General features: G+C 33.3%; 1 long non-coding RNA gene across 1 annotated transcript; it reads left to right on the forward strand.

Annotated features, from left to right (window-relative positions):
- LOC109240920 lies at nucleotides 1–4,060 on the forward strand. The gene is made up of 3 exons (XR_002070167.1): nucleotides 1–595; nucleotides 2,142–2,441; nucleotides 3,850–4,060. It is a non-coding gene; the product is annotated as an uncharacterized LOC109240920 (long non-coding RNA).

Consider the following 9,877-nt stretch of genomic DNA (forward strand, 5'->3'; position numbering starts at 1 on the left):
TTCCAGTTTCTTTTATTCTTCTAACAGTTTTCTGATTTTGTGTTTTAACACAGTAGCGGATAACAAATATAACTTAGAGTTATGTGTACAGGTCAACGGGTGAGGGGTTCCAAAGGGAGTTCTGGGATGAACTTTCATGTTTGTTTTGGGACTGAAGAGTTCTTAGATGTCAAGAGGAGATTTTAATACGATGAGTTATTTTGAAGAAGGGATGGAATTTGACTCTCTAGAGCAATGAAGTGTTCAGAGTTTTTTGATAGCCTTTAGCTAGTTGATGACAGGTGCTCGTTTCACATGGACCATGATGAAAGGAGTCAACGTCCAAATTCAGACTTGACAGATTTCACATTTCAACCACATGGAGAGGTAGCGCCAGATATCATCCAAATCCCCTGTCATATTTCCATCAGATCATGTTCTTATTCTCTTGGCTTCGGCAGGATCAGAAAAGCTCAGGAATCGTTTACGTCAACATTTGAAAACATGTGGCTAAAGGCGAACAATGAAGAGCTCGTTGGACAATGGTGGGGGAATCATCATTATAAATTATTTACATCAGCTTCTTACTGCTGTAGTTCCAAGTTCCAACTACATGGTAAATTCATCATCCCCTTACGTGCTTAGATCTGCTTTCTGTTGGCCACTGGAACCTCTATATTCTAAAAATTGAATTTCTATACTAGCCCCAAAACCACTTCTCCTTTCAAATGCCCATTGAGCACCTTTTGAGTTGTATTTTCCCATATATTCCTAAACATTGCTTCTAGATTCTGATTGCATATATTTCTCAATCTAGTCACCAATTTCGTTTCTTGTTTTGGTTGCAAACTATCTCAGTGCAACTGCCCCCTTAATTGGGATGGAGGTATTTTCCCAATGTTCTTGACTTTCTGGCGAAAACAATAGGAAATAGCTGCAATCTCCTGAAAAATACTGCTACTTGGATGCACATCTTTAATGCTGCTCAGAATTCTTACTTCAGAGTCTTGCTGCCTTGCATATTCCAGAACTATGTCTGCCTATAATTAAGGTAGCCCTGGATCTTGCAAACTGTCGGATAGCTGCCAGTTGGATAAGTTCAGCTGGTACGTTGTAAATGGCAGATATTTAAGATGAAAAGAGTAGTGTAGGTCATTTAGGATAAGAATGTGATGGTTATGCTCAGCTGGTACTCTAACTCATCCCTGGCAAATAATATGAGCTAGTAAAGTGTAAAATGGCAGATATTCAAGTCCATCAATACATGGCATTTAAGTATTAGAAAATGAGTAGCTTAGGTCGCAGTTACACTCAGCTAACACTCGATCTCACTCTTCGCTACTGATATTTCTTTTCCCTCACTTTATGTGAACTGACATCCCACTGAACTTTTCAATGCAGTGACCTTGTTATCATTCACATTGGCCTCCACATATTCACAAATATGCCAACGGGAGTCATCTATCCTGCTTTCCACCAAGAATTGGCACTTGAACATTGTCAAACATCTACAACAAGAAAATATAAAATTAAAAAAATAAAAAAAAAAAAACTTAAATATGAAAATGTAGTGCTGGTAAGAAATTATAATCAGATCACATTAAACATATGTCTTTCTTGATAAAGGGAAAATGAGATGGTTTGAGCATTCTGCTTTTGCTGGTATTATAATGATGTCATGTTAACACGGTCTGTTGTCACCTGAGAGAGAAAAAAAGCAGAGGAAGCACAACCAAATTCGCACAGGGACCCCTGTCAAGTCTCCGCCACCACTAATCTCGAGCAAACCTGAGAGTTCCAAAGTGCTGCAGCAAGAATCAAAGAATGGCGGCGATGTAAAATCAAAAACACGATTAAAACTGATAACAATGATGAAGATGATAAAAGAAATAGACACATCTCAGAGTTCATTACAAATTTCTGACAAGCGATCAGTTTCCAACCGAATAAGTGAGTAAAGAAAGATTAAAAATCATTGTTTTTCTTCTTCCACTTCTTATAATGTGATACAGTGGCCATCAGGTCAAGTATAGTAGTAACAGTTTATATATTATTTTACCATTTCTTGTGAGAGACCTTCCCAGCGATCTTGATATTATTTCCCGAGTAATTGTCAAAATTGTCTGATTAAGTCATATGGTCTGATTTTTTATTTGTTTCAGACGTTCGGTCATTTCACGGATGAGCAAGCTAAGGCTGCTGCACATAAATATTACGCGTACATGTAAAGCTTACTGTTCATAGTAGTCCTTACATGTCTTTAATACTCAATGGCCTGGATAGCTGCTGCTGCATTCAGATAAAAGGAACATGGATTTATGATGCAAATGAGAAAATATACCATAAGATTCATCAACATGAAGTTAAGTTTGATCTTGACATTGTCTATTCATGCGATGGCATGACCCATGTTATTTGTTCCTGACATATAACATTTTGTATCCAATGAAGATGGTGAAGGGGTAAGAAGCTCTGACCCTTACGTGTTTTATTGCAAGCATTGAAATTTTATTGGTGCATTTATTTCAGGAGACAAGAAAAATTAACTCCATTGCACGGTAAGCATTTAATGTGTACGAGACTAAAACCAATCCCAATCCCAATTCCATTCTTGATTTGGTAAACTTAGAAATAAACTATCACTTCTTGACATTTTGTAGTTTTCACTACCTGCATCCTGTTGTTTTGCAAGTTAAATAAAGCCAAAAACATGAAGTTAGCTGTTGATTGTAGTGTTGGGCTAAACCGGCCCAAAAATATTTTTTACATGATGTGATATTATCCGCTTTGGGTCAAATCCGCACGGTTTTTTCCAAAAGACCTCACACCATTATGAGATCCCTACACCCCAGCTAGTTACTCTAAGTTGGGGGGGGAGGGGGGGGGGGAGGTAGGCCCCGGGGGAGAAGTTATAGACACCTTTCGATACTTTGTATCTGGAGTACCTCATTTAATTTCTTCTACAGTATTGGGCTTTGCTTACTATACCTGCTACTGTAGCATTATAAACAGTATTGTTACTCTTGCTGCCGTCGGGCTAAATCTGACCCCTTCCCTTGTTCCGGCCTACGTATATAAGGATATTTTAAGAAGTGAACATCCTTCTTAGTAGCAGGGTCCGGGGAAACTTTTAAGCTATCAATGTGGGATTTTGTTCGCACACCCAACAAGTAGGTAGAAGAGATTTCTGCTACATGAGAAGGTAGAAAGGTTGAGAGTGTCAATTGTTGACAAAAGCGATAGCTAGTGATTTATTCATGGTTAATGTGACAACATATTCTCATTGTCTCAAAGTCCAAGGTAATTTCTTAAGTCAATTGTAATGTCCTTGATTGTTGGCGACCACTACTTAGACTGAACAAAGTTAAAAGCATTTATTGGTTTATTATCTGGTAAAACATCAATATCTATATGGTGCGGTTGATGGAGATGTTGCAGACATATAAGAGGATACAAGTCAAAGTTAGGGATTAATTTACGTGAGTTGTCCTTGTCTTCTTCACTCTTCTTGGGAAAATTTTATTTTGTGTCTCATACAACTGACACTAATTGTATAAGGCATCTTTTTTGTCTCACAGTTTTGTAGACCCAGATTTTTGTGGGCCCAAAAGTGTAAGATTGGGGTCCACAAATTTGTGAGACAAAAAGGAGCCTCACACAACTAATGTAAGTTGTGCGAGACATACAATAAAACTTCTCCTCTGCTTGTAAGCCTTTTTATGGCTCTTTTGTTCTCTAATGGCCTTCTTATCATAAGTATTTTCAGTCCTTCATTGGATAATTAATGAATGCAGGTACTATGAAGCCTTTGACCTTCTTCTGCGTTAGATATCTTTCTCTTACTCTTATTTTTTTCTTTTTTTGTAACAGTTGTGTCAGGATGATCTCACGCGTACTTCAACTATTCGTTAGGTATTTGCTACATTTCATCAGCATATGTACCGGATAACTCTATCCATCAAGGCTCAAGCGAGTGGGAAGAATTCACCTAGCGTTTTTTTCCTCTGTTGAATTTGAACCTTGGTCTTTCATGGTTTATACCCAATTTATTGTCCATTCTTTGGGTTATTCATTCTGTACTTTTGACAGGCATGAATATTAAAATAAGTTTAGAAAATCAGAGTTTGATGTTGACTATAGAATATGTTAAGTATTATACTTTGATTAATGTATTATAAAATAATTAAAAAGAGGATGATAGTAAAAGTAAGTTGTATAGAACTCCTAAAAAATTTGAATTTTTATAAAGATTCTTATAGTGACAGCACTTTAGGATTACACAGAAAGAAAAATGACTGATGGAGTATCTTTTATTAGATCTTATATTGCTTTTAGGACTTTTCCGGTCCAATTATTGATTTCAAAAGTGTCTTATCATTAGTTTTCTCACCAAAATTTAAAGGAAAAAGGGAATTCTGGACCAAAATTTAATTTATGCCACATCAAGGTCGGTTATGAGCTACATCTCTTCTACAGTTGAGGTCGAGGATAGTAGTGGAGTCAGGGTTTTCACTAAGGAGTATCAAAATAAAAAAATTTAAATATACCGTAAAATTAAGGGGAATTATTGTATAATAAATATATATATAAAATAAAAAAATTTATCTAGCAGTACAGTGTAATTTAACGGCAAAGGCCGAAGGGGTGTCGATTTACACCCCTTAGTTACTGGTCGAGGGTTTAAACGTCATTAGCACCGTAGTATCTCTTTCTTCCTTTCTCTTCTCCCCTATGTAGTAAATAAATTTTTTTTAAAAATCACGACCAACTAAGCTTATGAATGAATGGCTCTTACATGATTATTTTTTTTTAGTTAATTTCTTTTATTAACTTGTCGCTAGATAAATCATGCAACAAGAATCATACATGTGTTATATATATAGTTAATAAAGGAAATATGGGAAAGGAGAATCTGACACGAGTGACTAGGTGTTAGTTGCAGTTGGAGCCATTCAAATATAGTTAGGAATCTAAATTGAAATCATATTTTCTTTTCGAAATATCATGGTTCAGCTTTAATTTATAAGCACCAGTTTATTTCGTTTACATTGCTACTTAGAACCCGTTTGGCTTAGCTGATTTAGAGTAGCTGATAAGCATTAGATGCTGAAAAGCACTTTTAAGTGCTGAAGTTGATTTAAAAAATAAGCAGTTACGTGTTTGGATAAAAGTGCTGAAATTAATAATAAGCAGCTGACGAACTGGGTATACGAAGAATTTTGTTCTAAAAAGAAGTATTTTAGGGATAGAATAGTAAATATTTTGGTCAAACCTAAAGTGCTTATAAGCTGAAATTTGATAAGTTGGGGGAGACCAACTTATGGCTTTTGGCTTATTTTTGGCTTATAAGCACTTAACTTATAGGCACTTTTAATTTTACCAAACGCGTAGATAAGCCAAAAAGTGCTTATAAGCCAGTTTGACCAGCTTATAAGCTTAGCCAAACACCCTCTTAATACTCTTCCGGCTCATATTATCTTTCATTAAGATTTTTACACATCCTTAATCAGAAGAGTATTTAACTTGAGCTAATCCCAACCCTCGTTCGAACTATTCTTTATTTCTCTTAAACGTCCCACTAATCTAACACTTAATTGGAATAGTAAAGGTAGAGTTGAAAGATCAAGTAATATACTATTTCTTGTATTTGAAAATGTCACATTATTTTGAATATAAATTTAGTTTGTCAAAATTACTAATATCCGGGATCTAAGAATAGTTCTTCACTTATTTGCTAAATTTTGGCCAACCTGCTCGTCTAAGTTCATAGAAATTTAGCACATTGAAGTTTTTTTCTTTTTCTTTTTGGTTAAATTTGAAGTTGACATTATAACACCTTCTGATGTATTCACAACCTGGAAGATAGGGATGCACATTCATTAGCTTTACCCAGTTTTGAGTTGATTGGTTCGATTTATTAAATTTTCACTAAACAAAAATCAGTATTTCTTGTTTTGGTTTTTTCTTTGTTTTTCTCTCTTTGATTTTTTCTTCTTTGTTTTTTCCTCTTTATTAGAGCTTCAATGGGTCGATTCAATTAAATTAGCAAAATCTAATTGTCATATTCTTGAACAAAAAAAAAATATGTTATAAGATATAATTGGTAACTTTTAAAAAGATCATCATATATCATATCATATATCAGATATCATATCATATCATCATTCATTCATATCATATATCATACTATATTATAAATGTGAAGATTTTTAGGTGAAGTTATTTTACTAAAATATCCTTCAAAAATTAAAGGACCAAAATATCCTCTATATTTACCCTCTAAATGTATGTATAGAGTAGTAAATATTGTACAATGTATGAGCTAACTGGTAATTAACTAAGAGACTCAATAGTTAGAACCGTTTGATATTGGTAAATGAAAGTGCGAAACGGTGCTCCCTTAGTAATGTTTATTCAATGTCTTGGACTTGCTTTCATCTTCCAATATCCAATACATACCGCAATATTTTAACTCTTGAAGTGTCTACGTACATTTAATCAATCAGGTTAAAAATTATTATCTTAATTAATTATTAACCAACCTTCTCATCCTTTCTCTCAAACGTACATGAAAAATTTGAGGAGTTGTAATTTGAAAAGTTATTTATTAGAAACAAGTAGCGCTTCAACTAAATTGTGCTTTTTGATGTGGTAGTGAAGTAGCACGAGAATGTCCTCTTATAATACATTTACTTATTGAAAAGAGATCCAGGTACAAGCATTATTTTTTGTTATTTTATTCTTACATTTTTTTTACAAATCTGAAGTCATATACCTACCACTTTCCAAATAATATTTTATTCTCCATGGAATTGCTGGACGCTTGGACCTGTATACATTGAAATGCTATATGATATGTTTGCTTCGTATCGGTATCATGTAAAAGATCTTTATTTGCGTAGCTATGACTTTTTTCTAATGTGAAGAGCAAATTAGTCCTATTTAATTGTTCTGATAATCCATTTGTATTTGTTTGTAGTGTCAAACATTTTACGACAAGGAAATAAATGGTCATGAAATACTTCACTTTGCACTGGTAGTGCTTGAACAAGTCTACAACAATGATATTTAATTTATTGAGCTTTTTGATGTGCTTTCGGGTAAAACACCGTCTACTCCTAACATTCTTCTAATTAGACCTTGATGTTCCTCCCTGTAAAAATGTTCATCCCGAAGAACTCATATAGTACACTAATCATACATATTGTTCTGAAATTAAAAGCATTATAGTTGAAAAAATGTTATACTCCATGCATGTGGTAAGAAATTAAATGTCAATTTTCACCATTGTATGTTTGAACTCAGCCTTTTGATTATCTTTATCTAATTATATTTTCTTACTCTTCGGAACCTAATGATTGGTCTTAAATCTTCCTCTTGGCAGCGATAGAGTTGGTATTATTTTTTCAGTCTATGGAATACTTTTTTGGGAATTGTCAGGTAAAAACCTATTTGGCCCTTTATGAGCTTTCGGTGTTTACTTATTTTTTAATTAAAAAACGGATAACTTGCATTATATGTTTATAGAGCCAGATCTTTTTCATCTGCGAATTATATATCTTTCATAAACTCCATATCTCATCATATATTTTAATTTAAAAATAAAATAAAATTGTATTAAGAAAAATAATTATCGTTCTCTTAATTTTTGTTCTTTTATAGTTTATGTATGGATGTTTATCAAACCTAACTAAAAGAAGTAATTTTTGATTTTCTTAACAACATGTGAAATTGGTCGGAGTACTCCATTGAAATATGGATTAAATACATATATTGCTTAGAATAATTATCGGGACATTATTGGTTCTTAAAATTCGAACCTCTTTTTATGGTAAAATATCATGGTATAGCCAGTTTTCACACTGGTCAATGAAAAATAGCCAGCGTTTATCAAGTCAATGAAAAATAGCCACTATTTTGCTGTAACAGGGACCGGTCCAGTATAATATACGGGAGTTCTGGTGCATTTGTGTACGAACTCCAGCATATTATGCTGGACCGGTATATTTTGCTAACTCCTGTAAAAATTGCGGGAGACTGGAGCACCAGTGCTCCAAACTCCAGTATATTATACTGGACAATTATACTTGTTGGAACTTCCGTAAAATTTGCGGGAGTTCCAGCATAGTTATCCTGGAACTCCCGTAAAATTTACGGGAGTTCAAGCATACTTATGCTGGAACTTCCGTAAAATTTGCGGGAGTTCCAGCATAGTTATCCTGGAACTCCCGTAAAATTTACGGGAGTTCAAGCATACTTATTGTGGAACTCCCGTAAAATTTGCGGGCGTATTTTTCCGGATTTTGAACAGTGTTTTCGCTCAGATTTAAAGTGGCTAAATTTCGATGACTTTTGATACTTGGCTATTTTTCAACAACCAGTGGTAAATCTGGCTATTTTTGAATTTCTCCCTCTTTTTATTACTACATATTAATGTATGAAAACTTTGAGCAGGTCTTTTCAATGAAGGTTTTGAAGATATTCCATCATTTTGGGTTCAACGCCTATGCCACTAAAATGAGATAACATTTCATCCTTTGAGCTTGTACTTTTTTTTAAAATTTTTATTTAAACCTAACATATGTTTTAATAATATTCATGTTATGTTTAAAATATTTATGGTAATTGATATGGCATATACGTGCAACGCACGTGAGCAGAAACTAGATTCATTCATATACTATATTATAAGTGGGAAGACCAAAAGTGAAAGTTGAATTATTATATTACCCAGTTAAAACTAAGTGACAGTTTTACCCCTCTCTTAAACAATATTTTCATAATAATTTTATATCCAAAAGTAAATTCACGTTACAATAAATGATAAATTTGTTTTACCCTACCAAAGTACTCATGTAATGTTAATACACGAAAAGCAACCGGCAATAAATTAAGAATTTGAGGAGTTAATCATATAATATGAACCAAATTCTCTTAAATGCAAATTGTATCTCAATGGTCTTTCTTGGTACAAAAACGTACTCTACATATATGTCTCTTCAACTGCTATTTATAATCTTTTAAGTTTAACTGATATGAATTTCAATATCATCTTGGTTAACTAAATCGGAGAGCAAATGAAAGGACAGTAATCCCATTACTTATGTTGATATAATAATTAATACATTCATGAATTAACATCTTTTACATTCCCTATGTTGCATGCTCAATTTATCTCTCTCATTTCACTTATTGTCTATTTTTATAAGACTATTTATTTAAAGATTTCATTAGAAAAGCCACGTTGTAAGATTATGCGTTCAGAATAGACTAAAAGATTAATATTCGACCACGTCTGATAGAATTTTTAATTCCACTACTTTCAAGAACAAGCAGTATCAAAGTTATATGATGCCATGCTTTTGGTGCAAACCTAATCTGCTGGGAAAATGAAAGTGAGTTTTCTATTTTCTGACCAAATATTCTATTCACATAATTCAAAATTAGTTGCTTTTATTGATGTAAATTGAATTATTCTTGCCCCTTCTGATATATTATTATTATTAACCTTTTTTATAGTATAATTTTATTTATTTTCAACAAATACAATACAAATATAGGTATTATGTAAGGAGTGGGCGATAAATTCGCTTAGCTCTTTTCATTTCCGGCGAGAATGAACTTTTTAATATTCGTCGAGTTTCGTAAATTCTTTTATGGACTACTTTATGAGGATATATTGAGTCCAATTGTTGCTTATGGGTGATTTTTGTTTAGATAGCAAAGAATGATTGTTCTTCTCGTGCATGTTCTTTTCAATTTTCTTCATTTTTGTTTCTTGCTTCTTACTTATCGTGGTTAATTTAAGAGTTTGCTCTAGCACATGAATTTAGTTGGTAGAGTTTTGTTTTCATCAATTGTGGTTATGAGATTTTCGTTTCCGGAGAAAAATTGGTTA

This window comes from Nicotiana attenuata, chromosome 1 (genome assembly GCF_001879085.1).
Source record: "Nicotiana attenuata strain UT chromosome 1, NIATTr2, whole genome shotgun sequence".
NCBI classification, from domain to species: Eukaryota; Viridiplantae; Streptophyta; class Magnoliopsida; order Solanales; family Solanaceae; genus Nicotiana; species Nicotiana attenuata.